The 18364-nt window shown below is 40.9% G+C and overlaps 1 protein-coding gene across 1 annotated transcript in view; it reads right to left on the reverse strand.

The window, feature by feature from the left end:
• The window catches only part of CCHR1.PART1H1orf109 (chromosome chr1.part1 C1orf109 homolog), a 155297-nt gene extending 140445 nt beyond the window's left edge, over nucleotides 1–14852 (reverse strand). Inside the window, exon 1 of the mRNA XM_044083694.1 lies at nucleotides 14695–14852. The gene's annotated coding sequence lies outside the window, so the exon portion shown is untranslated. The remainder of the gene's footprint in view (nucleotides 1–14694) is intronic.
• Nucleotides 14853–18364: the final 3512 nt, after the last annotated feature.

Consider the following 18364-nt stretch of genomic DNA (forward strand, 5'->3'; position numbering starts at 1 on the left):
ACAACTTTCAGGCAATTTGCAATGTTTTGTCTATATCTTAACTACATGTGGTATTTCAAAATGGGTTGCCTTTGCATTATACATTCCTACAGTCTAGTAACACGTTGTTGTCATTATCTTAAGTAAATATAAACATATGCCTCGGTAAATGTGCACTGTTTTTCAATGCAAAGTATTTTGCAGCACTTCTTTGCAGCCTGTAAAATGAAATTTGTTGGCCAATACAAAAAATGGAATGGATCTGAACTTAAATCTGATTATCAATACTTTGATGTCCAGCGTCTTCTAAAAGATATCAACTATACAAGAAACTCATAAGTTTTGAACCCAGGTCTGACTCTCAACAATAACTTCCACAATGTCTTCTAATATATTCCCTTAGAACTGTTAAGCATATTGGTCTACAGTGTAAATGTATACATCTGAATCATGCAGTTCTTATGTATCACTATGCATTTTTGTAACAAATGCAGTTGTGTTTTAAGGAGCAGCAGTGTGCGCTATCATAGGGTTACACATGCACACACACCTGCTCCCAACCCAACAAAATAGAATGAGAAAAGTTAATGCATACCAATCAAGTCTTATTACTATATTTATGTAGTCATCGGTAAGGCACAAGTGTGTTGAAAGGACACCACTAGCAAGACAAAATAAAGATATATTTTTTGTTCAGTTTGATGTGCAATGATAACAGCTGGGGTTGGGGGAAGAACTGTGGAATCTGTAATGATTAATGTTCCTATGTTTGCAACACTTCACTTTCATTAACAAATGCATAGACAAAACAGTTTAATTATGACAATGAAAATGCATATTATGCCACACACAGTCTCAAACAATACCATTTGGGCCATGTTTAAAGTCACCATATCAAGTCTAGACAAATTCAGAGAGACCCACAAATTGAGTTCAATGAGCTCCAAATCACAGTAAACAGGACCAACTATCCATTTACAGCCTGTTAGAGGACACCCTCTATGTCCCCCTGAAAATAATGTAAAGTTGCTAAATGTACTTGATGAACTCCCTGCAAGAACTACATTACTGTGGGAGACTAACTATCCCCTATAACTCCAATATAGGATTTCCCCAAATGTTCTTAGATTCAATAAACCAAAACTGCTTGACCCAGATTATTAAACCCACTGAAAGACACGATATTCTTAAAGTGGTCTTTACAAATATAGTTTTGTCATGTACTGTTCTTCTGGCATTTTCTTTCTCTATTACGCAGGATCACAATCCAGTGACCTTCACCTTCAAAATCTCTAAAACACACTGAAACCAATATTTTAGAATTCAAGGATTTCAAATGTACCATTCTCATCAAATTCTATGAGAAAGAATCAAAATTCACTTACAGCAGCAGCATCACCCCAGATACTGCCATAGCAGCTAGCTTCATTTAAATAAATGTACAGAACTGGCAGCCCCCACCAGATATAAACAGAATGGTAAATTTAAAACCAAACTGCCCTATAGGCTCATCAGCATAAATAAAGTCTAGAATAAAAAACTCTTTATAGGTAAATAGGTAGGTACTACGCTGGGCGGCCATGGTGGTGCAGTGGTTAGCATTGTCGCCTCACAGCAAGAGGTTCTCCGGTTCGATCCTCGGCTGGGGTGCCTTCTGTGTGGAGTCTGCATGTCCTCCCTGTGGTCATGTGGGTTTCCTCCGGGTGCTCCGGTTTCCACCCACATCCTAAAGACATGCTGCAGGTGTATTGAACACTCTAAATTGGCCCTAGGTGTGAGTGCGTGTGTGTGTGTGCCTTCTGTGGAAGGTTGGGCGCCGGGCTGGCAACTTGACACTGTAAAACTCCACTGCCAATCATGAGCGGACAGGTGATCCACTGTGGTGACCCCTAACCGGGAAAAGCCGAAAGAAGAAGAAGAAGGTAGGTACTAGGCTATTGACCCTAGGGCCTATACAAGCCTAGCTAAAAAGGTACCCTGGCTTTCGCCACCCAAGAAAATTATTTTCCTGTGCCCCTGTCAAGCAGAATCACAGAAGTGATCCCCGGAGTGAATTTCCTATTACACATCCAATCATCAAGATTTTTCTTGAAGAGTGCTAATGAGGAGCTCTGTTTGGCATAGATAGGTAGTCTGTTCCAGAGTATGGAAAGTCTCTGGGACAGAAATCTATCCCTCCAGCATGCTCTGTTTATTGTGGTGACAAGGTTTATGTCCCTAGAGCGTGCAGCTCGGAGGGATTGGGATTTCTTTAAGTGGAGCATGTCCAACAGCTCTGGGTTTGACATAGCTTTGTATGTTAGGCAGAGATCGCCTCTGAGTAGGCAATATGAGATGGACTAAAGCTGGAGTTTGAGTCGGTCTGCGTAAGGCATCTGTGTGAGGCCAGTAATCCTCTTTGTGAGGTATTTTTGAGGCCTTTCCAGTTGTTGTAGATGTCTTGTGAGGCACATACCAAAAGGGGCGTTGTACTCTATAATGGATCTAATGAGTGATGAGTAGAGGAGAACAATGACCTCTTTTTTTCTGGATGAGAAACCTTTTGTGATGAGGTGTGCCACACAGAAGGATTTCCTGACCACTGTGGTGATGTGATTATGAAAGGAGAGACTACTGTCCATCTGTGCCCCAAGGTCTCATCACACTTTCGGTGTCAAGTAGACTACCGCCTATGTGGTAGTTCATGGGTACAGAGTTTTTACCAAAGGGGATGACAATGCACTTTTTGGCATTGAGCTTGAGACATACAACAGATCAAAACACCCTCATATCAAGGATAACATCAGAAAAATGACTTTAAACTTCAATAATGCTATTAAATCTACTGAAGCAGCCCATGAACTTAGGTTAGCAATTGAAGCCAAGGACAATTACACATCCTTCTTTAACTACATTAACTAACTAAGAAATAATACCCAACATTGCTCTCAACTTATTTATCTATTTAACATTTATTAACTGGGTCAATGGACTGGTCAGAGGATCTTTTCAGCTGTGACCCAAGCCAGTAAGCAAATACCATGAATAAATATGTAAAATATAAATTCAAATGAGCAAATACATGAAATGTACCATATAAATTTAAATGGGAAGTGATAATGGCAGAATGTAAAAGCAATATGGTACACCACTTACCAGGCTTTCTGAACTCACTATAGTATATTCAGGATAAAAAAAAAGAGAATAAGAACTAGTAGAATAAAACAAATTAACATCAATTAGATTCTGAAAAAAAAGCATCAGTAATTTACTATATAGTAACTGGGATGAAAGGGAAAAAAGGGCAAGACCCCCCCCCCCAATTTCATTAGTTTACTGAGGATAAATACAAGACAGTAAATATTAACATGGGTTAATGACTACAGTGGAAGAAAGCAGAGATGTTTACCTCTTAAACAATTACATTTATTTTCTGTACTGAAATAACAGCAATTTATTTGCAAGTTCTACAATTGTCAATTGGTCAGACTTCTGGCAAGGAGTACCAGCATACAGAGCTCAATTTGACAAAGGATCTTTCATAGATAGTCAAGAGTGATGAGTGGCCTAAATAGCTTGACTGCATCAAAGCTGCACAGAGAATAGGAAAAACATTTGAAAAGTTTATTGTAGAGAGATGGGCAGTACTTTTCTGAAACTCACTACTAAGTGTAAAAGTAAGCGTGTTTAGGAGAAGGGTAGCTCCAGCACTGACTGCAGCCATTTACCTTTACTCAGAGTGGTACAATAGTGTTCATTATAGCTTTACAAATTTAATTAAGTATTTGGTTTTCTGTTGATTGAAACCAAGATGTGCTCTTTGAAGAGCAAAGTGAAATAATTGGAAGCCATTATTTAAATCCGAGTAATGATACGTTAAGAGATATAGATCATTTGGCCTTTGTGGTCGTAAATATGAGAGTTTGTAGCATATTCTCAACTATAAGAGAGCTTTGTGGATTTGGGTCTCATTGTGCTTATGAAAGGTAAGACGATGATCAAAAACTAGGCCAAGATACTTCTGTTTCTTGACATGACAGAAAGGAGAGCTTGAGGGATCAGTAATACAGAATTGTTGCATCATTCCCCAAGGCTATAACATACTTAGACAAGATCGTACTAAGCGGAAAGGGGGTGGAGTAGCAGTTCTATTTAAAGTTGGACTTCATATCGCTACCCTACCTCATAATCCTACCCAGGATAGTAATGCAGAAGTTCTCATCTCCAAATTAATTCTAAGAAATCTTTATATATTATCTGTATTTACTTACCCCCAGGAAACAACACCTCTACAATAGAGACCATACTAAACTGGGCATCCTCTACATACCCCCAAGAAACTATAATACTAGGTGACTTTAACTTTGACTGGAAATGTGTTAGTTCAGAAAATCCTACTTCCCATATTAACCTCCACGGCTTCAGCCAAACTATTATCTCTACAACCAGAATTAATAAACCCAGTAAAAAAGAGACTATCTTAGACTGGATACTTATAAACAAACAGAAACATTCTTATAAGGTAGGAACATTGCCAGACAATGTAAGTGATCATTTTTTAACCTACATTATAAGAGAAAAGAAGGATCTCCCCAGCTTAATGGCTAAGGTGTTTGCCTTACAAACCCAAGATGCAGGGTTTGAGTCTCACAAGGGATAACTGGCTAAGCTTAAAATGGCTCGCAAGGGCAGTTAGCTTAGTAAAAAAAAAACTATGAACATGCATATTGGGTGCTGTAGGGGAAAAGAAGTGGATTGAAAACTGTTTAGGGGTCAGGAGGGTGGCCTAATGGTTAAGGTGCTTGCCTTACAAACACAAGGTGCAGGGTTTAGGTCTCACAAGGGACAATTGGCTAGGCTTAAAATGGCTCGCAAGGGCAGTTAGCTTAGTACTAATCATAAATCATTTCAAAACTTTTAAGGGTGGGAGGGTGGCATAATGGTTAAGGCAGTTACCTTACATGCACAAGGTGCAGGGTTTGATTCTCACATGGGGTAATTGGCTAGGCTTAAAATGGCCCACAAGGACAATTAGCCTAGTAGTAATCTATGAACCTATGAAAAGGAAGGTAGAGTTAAAGTAGTCAATAGCCTCCTACAGAGGCAAAAGTTTTGGTCTTTTCAGGCTTGTTGGCTGTTGGTGAAGCACCCACCAAGAGGAGAAAACGCTGAGAGAAGAAAGGAGCCACTTTTGAGATTTTAAGTATTTTTCCTCTGTTTATTTAAGTTTTTCTGCATAGCTGCCTAGTTTGAGCATTTTCTGGCTTGTTAAACTTGATTTCTGCATTAGTAGCTGTATTTAGAGCACAACCAAAAGCTGTTGCACTTAATTTTAAAATCGTTTTTTCTCAAAACTTGCATATTTTCTGTCTTTGACCTAGCACTCTTGTGTGGGGTCATTTACTGCACTGTTATAACTTGATATTACTTGTGAACCTCTGCTATCTCTGAAAAAACAAAAAAAAAATCTTGCTTTTTTCCCACTTTTCTGAGATTTAAAAAAGTTCAAGTTACAGGCTTGCTGTTCTTGAACTGTTTTGTAAGTTTCTGTGAGGCCATTTTTGCTTGGGCTAAAGGAAAGTCTCTGTTGATCAGTGGCAGTGAAAAACATTGAGCTGCTTCCCTGCCCCCCGTGGGAGTAGTTACTGACTTGAAACTGTAGTTTTATTGGCCATTTTGGGTCAATTCCTGGCTCTTTCCAGCCCCTGCTATCAAGCACGCTTTAGAGTGCTGTAGCGCGATTTAGGGCGGAGTTGCCACTAGAGCAGCATCGGGCAGCGCTGGTTTAACAAGGTTAAACTTTTTTTGGCTCCATAAAGTCTGTTCTTCATTTTTTCCCTTCGAACTGCTCTACTAGTAATCTAAACAGTATATCCCTTAACTAAAAAGTGCAGCACTTGTTCCTAAAAGCATCTTCTTTTCAGGTTTAGCAAAGTCCCTCACTAGCAAACCCCCCCCCAGGAGTACCCACATCCTTACTAAGTCCTCTCTTATTCAGTTACACCCCTAACTTCTAAATTTCTCTAGCATGTCGAAGGGCCAGATGCTGGCGTCCTCTCTTGTCCAGTTGGTGAATTTGGGAATATTGAGGCAATGTTACAATTGCCTCATGTACACTGACAACCCTCTCCTCCTCCCACAACACAAATACTTGTGAGAGATGCAGCTATTTAGCCAAACTGGAGGCTGAGCTCTCTCAACTCAGGACTGGCAAGACCAGACTGGAGGAGAAGGCAACTACACACACCACAAAACCAGTCTCACATAAAGCTATCACAACAATGAATCAAACACATAAACACACAAAGTCATACTCGGAGGCTCTGAGCAAAAATTTACCTAAACAGCAGAGGCCTCCAAAGCAGACATCCAAGCAACTGCCACCTCATGACACACCACAGGCAACACATAAACCACAAAATCAGTGTGCAAAGCAGTCACAGCCCTTAAGGCCAAATACAACACCAAACATACTTGTCATAGGTGACTCCATAGTCAGGCACACTGACGTCCCACTCACCAGGCTGAACAAGCAGAGGGTCACAGTAAGCTGCCTATCGGGCACTAGAATCCACCACATAACACAAGCACTCGGGTCACTCCACAGCAAGTACAAATATGACACAGTCATTGTCCATGCTGGTGTGAACGACCTGAGATGTACCTCCCTGGACTACATGAAAAGAGACAGAGGAGCTCTCTGATTATGTAGACCAGGCAGGTATGACCCTGACCCTGAGCAGTATCCTTCCTTCACCAAGAATGATGCCACAACATAGAGACAAGATGATCAGCTTTAACAATTGGCTTAATTTCTGGTGTCATTCAAAGGGGATCCAGTGTCTGTCTGCCTGGGATGACATGCTTGACAAGCCACGCTGCTTCGCAAGGGACGGCTTGCACCTGTCACCCCTGGGATTCCGGATATCGGCTAAGGCTCTTGCCACCCCCATAGTGCCTTTTTTAGGCAAGGCTCAAATTCGAAACCTACCACCCTAGAAAACAAAAATGGGAAGAAACTAAGGGTAATGCTGCTCAATGCCAGAAGTCTAAATCTCAAAATGCACGCACTCGTGGCCCTTCTCAGTATGGAGAACATCGATGTCTGTGCTGTGACAGAAACCTGGTTCAAGGCTCCTGAGAGCACCCCGGCACTATCAGGTTTTACCTCATATCATGCGTTCTGGCCCCAAAACCCGGACCACACCACAAAAGGAGGGGGTGTATCCATATTCATCAAGGATACCCACACCTCCAGGTTGGTGGCAACGCCAAGCATCGGAAACCATCCAGGTGCAATTAACCATAGGCAAAACTGCTCTACAATTTGTAGCATGCTACAGGCCACCCTCTCAAACTCAGGAACCCCACACAGCCTTCCTGAAGACACTGGAGGGTATAAATGTATCTCCAAACACCATTATATTGGGTGACTTCAACTACCCGAATATAGACTGGGAACATTACTCAAGCCCCAACTTTCTAGCCCAAAGGTTCCTGGAGTTCATAAATTCAAATGCCATGGAACAACTAGTCACCATTCCCACAAGAGGAGAAAATATATTAGATCTCATCACCACAAACATGGGGACAAAATGCTCCACACCGGAAGTATATCCCTCATTGGTGAGATCAGATCACAAACTTATCTCACTGGAAATCCACATCCCACCCCCACCCCAAACAAAAAAGACCACAGTGAAGAACTTCTCTAAAGCAAACTTCACACTACTCAAGACTGGTGTGGTATCCTTCAAGGCCCCCGAGCCAGTGGAAACCACAACCCAAGCTGCGGAAGCCCTTACAAATGCCTTCTACGAACACCTCCAGGACTGCATGGATCAGGCAATCCCTAATAAAACCAAGACTCTTTCCACCAAGGGCAAGCGTCCAGTCTGGTGGACCCCAGCCATAAACAAACTTTACAATAAGAGGAGAAAGCTGTTACATGATAGAGCAAAATCCATAAAAGAGAAGACACCCTTGATCATTATTAGTAAAAAAATACGAGCACTCATAAAATCATCCAAGGCCAACTTTGAGAGAAAAATTGCAATAGATTCAAAAGACAATCATAAGGCCTTCTTCAGCTATGTTAGAAACCTGGGTGGAAACTCCCAGATAAGTGCAGAATTAGTCCAAAATGATACAAAAATCACTGAACCCACAGACATTGCCAACATACTGGCAGACAGGTTCAGTGCAAACTTCACCCCCCCCAAAAGGAGAGATAACTATCCCAGCGGAGTGTAGCCTCCCAGACATCTCAAATGCGCAGGTGAAAGCTGCTCTCTCTAAAGCTAAAAACACAGCATCAATGGGACCGGATGGTGTTCCCGGCTGTGTGCTACACGAACTCAACGAGGAACTAAACCCGCATATAAGGCAGCTGTTTAATCTTAGCCTTACCACAGGATACGTGCCCAAGGAGTGGCGTACGGCAACTGTGGTCCCACTCCACAAAGGCGGTACCTCTACGGACCCTGGTAATTACCGCCTCATAAGCTTAACGAGCCTGGTCTGCAAAGCTATGGAGAGGAACAAAGACATAGGGGACTTGCAGACATTGGACCCGACCCAGTTTGGCTTTGTCAAGGGCAGATCATGCCTTTTGAACTTGGTCGACTTCTTCGAAACAATCACCAAGGCCATTGATGAGGGAAAGGCAGTCCACACAGCCTACCTTGACCTTGCAAAAGCTTTCGACACAATACCCCACTTGGGTATTATAGAGAAACTTACCAGCTTAAATGTAAACCGATATGCCACAAGATGGGTTGCAAACTGGCTAAAGGACAGAACCCACAGGGTTAGAGTTGCTGGCGCCATGTCAGACTCCAAGCCGGTCACAAGTGGTGTCCCACAGGGCTCAGTCCTTGGCCCCCTGTTGTTCGGCATCTACTTTTCAGAAGTACAGGCAAACATAGGAGGACTATGGCTGACAAAGTTTGCAGATGACTGCAAACTGGGCGCCATAGTGGAAAGTACATCGGACACAGATATCCTTCAGAGGGGTCTCACGGAAACTGATAACTGGTGCCAGAGCCATGGCCTGAAGGTAAATGCCAAAAAATGTATAGTCATACCCTTCGGGACAAACAAGGTAACCCCAAGCTACCATATAGGTGGCAATCCATTAAGCACAGAAGAGGTTATCAGGGACCTGGGGACCCAGGTTGACAGTGGCCTTTCTTTTGACACTCACATTGCTAAAGTGGTTAGAAAGACCTTCTACATTGCCCACCTGATCATGAAGGGATTCACATCCAGATCAAGTGAGGTCATTGTTCCCCTGTACTCTTCACTTATCAGACCAATGATCGAGTACAATGCCCCATTCGGGATGTATCTCACCCGACACCTGCAGCAATTGGAGAGACCCCAAAAGTTCCTCACCAAAAGGATAAAGGGACTCCAAAATCTGTCACATGCTGCCAGACTGAAGAAACTCCAGCTCTAGTCAGTCGCATACCGCCTGCTCAGAGGTGACCTGTGCCTGACATACAAGGCCATGTCCAACCCGGAATTAATGGACATGCTCCACCTCAAAAAATCCAAATCTACCAGATCCACTAGAGCAAGCGACTTAAACCTTAGCATGGATATAAATAGGACATGCTGGAGGGATAGATTTGTCACCCAGAGACTCCCTATGCTGTGGAATAAAATCCCGGTCCATGTGAGGCAGAGCACCTCGCTGGCTCTGTTCAAGAGAAATCTTGACCGGTGGATGGGAGATCGTAGGTTTACCCCGGGAATCATCTCTGTGTCACTGCTGGACAGAGGCACAACAAACTAATGGGCACAGTATTTTTTAACATAAGGGGTGGCGTAAGCCACAAAACTTTGGGCTAGGCTTATAAATGCCTTAGGGCAGACAGCCTAGTATAAACCTATGAATCTCCCCACCTTTACGATAGCTCATTCTACCAAACACTAACTCAGAATTATTTAAAACTGAACTTAATGCCTGTGACTGGAAGCCTTTAAGAACCCTTCCACTTGAAGAGGCCGTAAAGTATTTTAACTCTAAATTTCTATCCATCGTGGATACGCACGCACCAAAACGTTCCATTAGAATTAAGTCCAACCCAGCCCCATGGCTCGCTTATGAAACCAGACAACAAATCCTGCTTAGAAACAAAGCATGGGCTAAGTGGAGAGCAAACAGAAACATCTCTGATCAACTACATTTTAGGCAACTGAGAAATACTACAAAAAAGGCAATACTTACACATAAAAAGAACTAATACTGTAAACTACAGCAAACACACCAAAACAATCCTGAAAAATTTTGGGCTAGTATCAATAAACTCCTTTCTCCGGGCCACTCTCAAACACCTACCCCTCTTGATGCTAATCCAAATACCCCCCATCTAACTGCCAATACCTTTAACTCTTTTTTCACTGATTCCATACAATCACTTACTAGTCAACTTAACCCTGACAATTCTAACCTTCCCACTACCCCACTAGGATCTCTACCTTCATTTAAACTACAACCCATCTCTACTACTCTCATCTATAAACTCATTCAAAATCTCAAGCCATGTACTCCTTCTGCTGACCAACTACCATCACAATATCTCCAAAAAGCAGCCAAAGCTATCGCCTACCCTATATCTATCCTCATAAATAGAACAATCACAGAGGGAACCGTTCCAACTATGTGGAAAATCTCCCATATTATACCCCTACACAAAGGAGGGAATTCAAACGACTACTCAAACTACCGGCCCATAGCTCTTTTATCACCCTTAGCAAAAATTTTGGAAAAATGTATTCACAAGCAACTTTTACATCACCTGACACAAAATAACATAATAGCAGACTGCCAACATGGCTTTAGGCCATCTCATAGTACCACTACTGCCCTTTTATCCTTTATAGATACCATTAACAGAAACCGCAATAAAAACATCCCCTCATCTGCACTCTTCATCGACCTTTCAAAAGCTTTTGACATGGTAAACCACACCCTCTTAATCAATATTCTTCAATCCTTTTCCTTTGACTCTCAAGCTGTTAAATGGTTCAGCTCCTACCTCTGTAATAGGCAACAGGCAGTTCTCTGGGAAAATCAAATTTCATCTGTTCTGCCAGTCACCCTCGGAGTCCCTCAAGGATCTATTCTTGGACCACTACTCTTTTTATTATGTATCAGTGACCTCCACATAGCAATTCCTCAAGCCACCTGCATTCAATATGCAGATGATTCAACACTTGTATGCTCAGCAAACTCCCTATCAGTACTATATTCGCTAACTCAAACTGTTAACACTGTAGAAACATGGTTTACAAAACGCTGCCTCCTCCTTAATGCCAAAAAAACCAAACTCCTTCTCTTTTCCCCCACTACCAAGTCTGCCCACATAGACCTCTCAGTTTCTTCCAATAATGGCACTGTCATATCCCCTGACTCTACTACTAAACTACTAGGAATAACCATAGACAATAACCTTACTTTTGATCACCATATAAATAACACCATTAAAACAGTAAACAGAAAAATAGGCTCCTTATACAAAATAAAACCTTTCCTAACTCCAGTAGCCAGAACCAGAATTGCTCATTCCCATCTAATCTCTACTCTTTTGTATGCATCACCTATTTATACCAACCTAAAGAAACATAATCTTAACAAACTTACAACCTCCTACAACAACATCGCCAGATTTGCCACTGGTAATCCCTTTAGAACCCACCACTGTTTGAATCTTCGGCAACTAGACTGGCTTGAATTCCAAAACCAACTCACTATTGCCCAACTTTCAATTGCCCACAAAATATTTTACCAACCCAAAGCCACCCCTATACTCTCCAATCTCCTTATCCCCTATAAAAATCTGAATTCCCTACGTTCTTCTGGCAAACTCCTCGCAACCATAATAAAATCTAATAACATGGCTGGTGACTCCCTTTTTACTAACACAGCTGGAAAGAACTGGAACCGGCTACCTACTGAACTAACCCTAATAACATCCTTGCCTCTCTTTAAACAAAAACTTAAAAAACACCTCAAAATTCACTGGTTAAGCCCCTGTAGCAACTCTGACTAACTACCCTCTCCACCTCTGTACTTTACTTCTCATTTCCTTACAAACTTCAAAACTTTTAAATTATTAAGCTTGCAAGTGAGTCTTGCACTGTTTTAAACTCTACTCTATATACAGTTGAAAAATATTCTATAAGAAGTGAAAACTTCCTTATGTTAACTTACTGTGCTTTCTTGCACTGCTCTTTATGAATATATATTATTTACTGATGCCTTTCTAAGTGTAAATACTTTTAGCATGTAAATTTTTTTTTTCCTTTTTAAGCATGGAATTACATTTTAATTGTTATTTTTTTTTCCTCTTTCTGTTATCTTGTTGGAGCTTTTCTCCCCGGGCCTCTACTGAAAATGGAAATATATCCAACTAGACCAGCCCGGTTAACAAATGTAAAATAAATAAATAAAATAAAAAATTCTGGTGAGTGCAAACAACATAAGAGAGCTTTTCTGAACATTCACAGTAAATGTATCGATATCAAGCTGCTTACATATGGTTGAGATGTCATTCTGAAGTTAATCCTGCAAGGTGACACAGCTTTTTTGTGCACTCTTGTTAGTACTATTCATAATGGCATTACCTACTCTGATCCAGTCAACAATGCAGACATAGTAGCAAACAAATTCAGCATGGATTTTACCCTAGAGGTGATTATCTAAAGTCCACTTATTGTTGACTGGGTTAGTCTCATTAGGCCAATGGCCTCTTTTCTGAGAAGAGCCGAGGTGGTATTCATACTGACAAGTGGAAAATTGACTAAAGCACTGGGAAACTTTCTCTACTCTTGTTTGATATGCGCCACAGCATCTTTTACATCCACCTTCCTTAGCTACCACCAACTCCGGTAGATGGGGCCTCAGTTTAACATCTCATTAAAATAATAGCACACACAGGAATACAGCACTCCCTCCCACTGCTGCACTGCAGTGCCAGTGTTGGAAAATTAATCCAACCAGCTGGTGTTGGATAAGTACAGAAAATACTGAAGGTGCTCTCCAAGACTAAAGGTTTCCTCCATTGAACCGGATAATATACCTGGCTGTTTAACAAATAATACTAAGCAAGCCCTGGCAGAATCACTCCTTAAACTATTTGACTAGAGTTTAGCTGCTGTCTTTCTCACTAAGGTTTAGTGCACAGCAGCAATGTTGCATTTCCACAATGGTGGGCCTAATACGGACCCCAGGAATTATAGCCCCATCAGCCTGAGTCTTGTTTGCAAAGCCATGGAACATATTATAACTGACCTGATAATCTATGATATTCAAACTTTTATCAGGCTAGACTCACAGCAGTTTAGCTTTGTCTAGTCTGGTTATGAAAGGGTTGACAACGGTCATACTGTTAACATGGTGTACACTGACCTGATCAATATGTTTGACATCATCTCCAATGATCACATTACACAGATACCCATACAGCAAGATGAATAACAAATTGGGTGAAAGAACCCACATTGTGTGGGCAGCGGGAACCTGATCACGAAGAGTGAAGGTAAGCAGTGGTGCCTTGCAGTGCAAGTGAGGGACTTCTTTTGTTTGACATTTGCTTTTTGATTTACGGACCAAGAACCAAGATTTGTAACTAACTAAGTGTGCAGATGACTATAAAATTGTGAGTCAATATGAAGTCCCTCTCTAATGCCAAGGCACTTCAACAAGAACTTACATTCTTAAATAACTAGCATACTAAAAAATGTGCTCAACTTACATACTAAAAAGTACAATAATCTCATTAAGTATACAACCCTCTCATCAGCATACAGCATAATCATCACCTCACTCCAAAATAAGAATGTTGTTAAAGACCTTGGAACATTGGTTGCCAATTCCCTCAGTTTTGATCATCATGTATTATCAATAGTCAGAAAGCCCTTTCCCTTTCGCATAGCACTGCTTATTGCCAAAAGGAATATCATACAGAACAAAAGGTCATAGGCTCCTATACTCAGCACTGATGATGCCATTTTCTGAATACAATGCATCTCATTACACATATTAAAACAATTAGAAAGATCCCAGGGGTTCATAACTAATATAATCACTAGTTTAAAAAAATCCCTAAACACTTAGAAAAGACTGGAAGCGCTGTCCCTTTATTCAGTATCTTAGAGGCTCCTGAGGGGAGATCTGTGCCTTGCTTTCCATGCTATGAGGGACCTAAACTAAACAATCTCATAAATACCAAAATGTCAGAAAGTTATGTGGATGGATAAATCAAGTTTGAAAAGTGGAATGTTGTTGTGTCTTTCGGCTTTTTCCCGGTTTGGGGTCGCCACAGCGGAACTTCGGTCCGCTAATGATTGGCAGTAGATTTTTATGTGTCGAGTTGCCGGCCCTGACGCACATCCTTCAACGAAGGTACGCCCATTCACGCATGTCTCCACACAGAAGACGCTCTAGCTGAGAATCGAATAGGACAACGTCTTACTGTGAGGCGACAAAAGTGGAATATACCTACAAAACGTGCACCAAACAGTTAATAATATATGCTTCTAACTTTACTAAGCAATGTAAAAAATAGAATTTCAAAGTAGACAGCATTTTGAGGATTACAATGACAGACATACTACATGATGTGAGACACTGGGCAATTATGCACACGTTACATTATAATTCACTATACTATATGGAATCCAGAAAAAAAAAACAATAATACTTTCTAATAATCACTCTTAACTTGCCACATTAACAAGGTTCACACACGCCGCTCTTCTAAAAACTTGACACTTCCTTAGGAGATACAGATGCGTCTGATACTACGGATAGGAACCCAAGTACAGGAATTACGTTTACCATGGGTACATCTACAATACAACTCTCATGACAGGACGTATAAAATTACGTACACATCGATTGCGCTTTCGTACTGGCGTCAGAGACAGCGAATTATTTTATTGGTGTACGGGTGGCGGTTGCGTTTGAAATTTTTGTTTTCCGGCTCCGGACGTGAAAGGTTTTGCATTTGTGTTTTTAAACATTGGTATTTAATCGGAGTAATTTGGTGAGTTAGCTTATTGTGTCAGTGTTTTCATATAATGCATTCTAATAGCAGTTTTATTAACAAAATGGTGTGTGAAAAAAAGAAGATGGCACAGCTTTGTAGCAGTTGTAAGTTAAAATATCTGACCACTAAGATATCATAGTTCTATGTTCATCTTGATTTTGCAGAATTTTATTTAGTGATCAATAAAGTACACATTATTAAACTAAATGGAAGTTAACAATTTGTATTTATTTTCTCTGAGTGAACTGAAGCACTTTAAAAGTTAGCATTCGAAAGCTGATATCCCTAGCTCTCAAATTATTTGTACAAGAATAGGGAGAAATCGAAAAGTAGCGCGGGACAAAGATCCAAAATTAGCGATGATTTTAAAATATTGCTGTCATTCAGTTACGAAGTTAGTACAACCAAGACTTCGGTAGGCATACTTATGTACGTACTCTATAGCGTACACTTGGGGGTGGGGGTAGCAAGACCATCAGGGGGAAAAAATGTTCTTCCCTGTCCCCTTCCCACCTGAAATATTCTTTAATGTAGTAATCCCCTGGATGCGCAGTCCCTCCTAAACCCCACTCACCACCCCACACCCGATGATGTGTATGAATAAGGAATGAATATTGATGGCGATGCCTTCACCTGCCTCATGATTATTCATAGGCTATTAAGCACATTAGCTTGGGGATGTACTGCAACACACTAATGGCAAGGACAAAGAGCTTGAGTTGCGATTTGAAGGCTCTGATATTTGGAGTAGTTCTAACAGTTAAAGGGACATCTTTTCATAGTTGGCAATGCTATTTGAGTAGGAGTGTCCTGCAGCAGTTATAGGTTTAACTGTACTAAGGCGAAATTTGTTAGGAGAACAGCAATTTTGGGACATAGTGTTGTATGACGATGTTTAGAGCTAGGCAGTTTGCAGGCTTTTAAATGAGATTGTGGACCATGGTAATTATAATTAGTTAGGTCATATGCCAGTTCCGGTCAAGCTAATTTCATTGAGGGCTAGACAGCCGTTATTGCAATTTTATAGTTTTAATAGTAATGAGACTTTGATATTAGTGAAATTTGGAGCGGCATAGAGCAGGGATGGCAGAAGGTGAGTGGAAGCAGAGAAAGCAGATGAATCTGCAGAGATCTGCATCAAGTGGAAAAGCTGCAGAAATACCTCACTAAGAGAATCACAGGCCTGAAGCAGATGCTTTATGCTGACCTTCTTAAAAAAAAAAAAAAAAAAAACTCCAGCTATAATCTGTCGCATATTGTCTACTCAGAGGCGATCTCTGCTTAACATACAAGGCCATGTCAAACCCAGAGCTGTTGGACATGCTACACTTAAGAAATCCCAATCCATCAGAGCCACACGCTCCAGGGATCTAAACCTTGTCATCACAATGAACAAAATATGCTGGAAGGAATAGGTTCCCGTCCCAGAGACTCCCCAGACTCTGGAATAGACTGCCCATACATGTCAAGCAGAGCACCTGTTTGGTCCTCTTCAAAAGGAACCTTGACGATTGGGTGGGAGATAGGAAATTCACCCTGGGGATCACGTCAGTCGCTCTGCTAGACAGAGGTCCAGGGAAGTAAATATTGTGGGAAGAAATGGACAGGGAATTGTTATGGCTAGGCTTGTATAGGCCCTAGGGCTGATAGCCTAGTACCAACCTATGAGTGAGGTAAGGCAGTACTTGCTTGTTTTAATGTTTATAGAAAGCCAGCGTGCTTATTTGTATATTAATTTGTGTTCACTTACTCTGTCAAAATCCCAAAGTAAGAGTTATAATATATTAAAGTGCTCCAGATTGTTTGTGGCATTATACCACAGCTGGTTGAGAGCCATGGTAGCAGCCAATACTGAGATATGGGATATGTTAGCATAAGGACCAGTACCAACAGATGGGTAGGCATTTGTGGTTAACTATAGGGTAACACAAGCAGAGTACAGAACAAGTGAAGTTCGAAACAAAAATCGTATGATGGAAATTCAAGTGGCTGCAGAATCTTGCGAAGCAGTAGTAATGAAATTAAAATCTGCATTTGGGAAACTGACCCTTTCTATTAAAATATAGTTTGGTTGTATATTGGAAAACACATTTATAAACACACATGACTCTCTTGATTTTCACTATTGCAACACTAAGGACTGCTGAGGACTTCTATCCCACCACCACTTGTCAAGAAATATAAGCATTAACTTTTTCAAAGTGCAAAAGGGAACTTTTGGGGGGATTTCAGAGAAAGCAGATGAGTGAAGTGGGAGGTTGTACATGTTTGCTTCAGTATTTATAGAAAGACAGCGTACTTATCTCTTGCAGTGATTGATACAATCACACCTTTCGACTATCCTGTAAATAAAACTTTTGGAAGTGTGTTTTATTACATGATGCATGCATTTGCAAAACATGCATGAATATTTTGAAGTTGAACTCTGCCCTCAGGAAATCTCTGGTGGAAGGTGTGGTTTGGGCAGGACTTGCTACTACACATCCTGTGAGGTACTTCTAATACAAAGCCGCAATGTGTTCTCTAGCTTCATCATTTGCATGATCTCTGACGATGGTAGTTAGATTTCATCAGCAAATCAATAATAACACCAAGTAATTTTGTTTGGTTTACAGTTTGACCACAGTAAAAAGGGTAAATAGTATTTTTTTTTTGGGGGGGGTCTTTTGTTGTGAGGGGACAGTGCTAACTGCTGTCCCATTGTGCAGCCCAGGGTGTATATATACACCTTTCAAATTCATATTTTTGGGAGTTTTGATAAGGCTGGGTCATATATTCAGCTACATGTAGTTGCTCAGCATTTTATTTTGGACAAACTTCACGTTCATTGAAACTCAGGATTTCTGAACGTCTTAGTGACATTAGATGTGCCATAGGATCCAATGCTTTATATAAACATAATTTACAGCACAAAACTGCAGTGTTTCATTTTGTCATTATTGATAAGATGTGTTAAACGGGGAGGGATAAGAAAGGCGGCTGGCACACCATTTTAAATAGAGAGAGAGAGAGAGGTTGGATTATTAGGCTGGGAGCCTTATTTCCTCTGGGACTTGACCAATCATTTGTAAGAGCTATGTATTTAAGTCTCATAACATTGTTTGTTGGTATTGAAGCACTGATGAAGGCCAAGCCAAAACTGGTACACTGTTATGGCAGAATAAAGTTATGTTTACTTACTATTTATTAATTATCTATTCACTGTAGTGCGAGTGCTGGCCTGTGTGTTGGTCTATGTTTATTAGTCTTTTTGCCGTGTACCTGGTCTTAACTGCATGAATTGTTGGAGGTGTAGCCCTCATCCTAACCGTAATGTATGTGTTATGTCACTGGCAAATCTGCATGGC

Source organism: Protopterus annectens, chromosome 1.part1, assembly GCF_019279795.1.
Source record: "Protopterus annectens isolate FY-2018-M chromosome 1.part1, PAN1.0, whole genome shotgun sequence".
Lineage (NCBI taxonomy): Eukaryota > Metazoa > Chordata > Ceratodontiformes > Protopteridae > Protopterus > Protopterus annectens.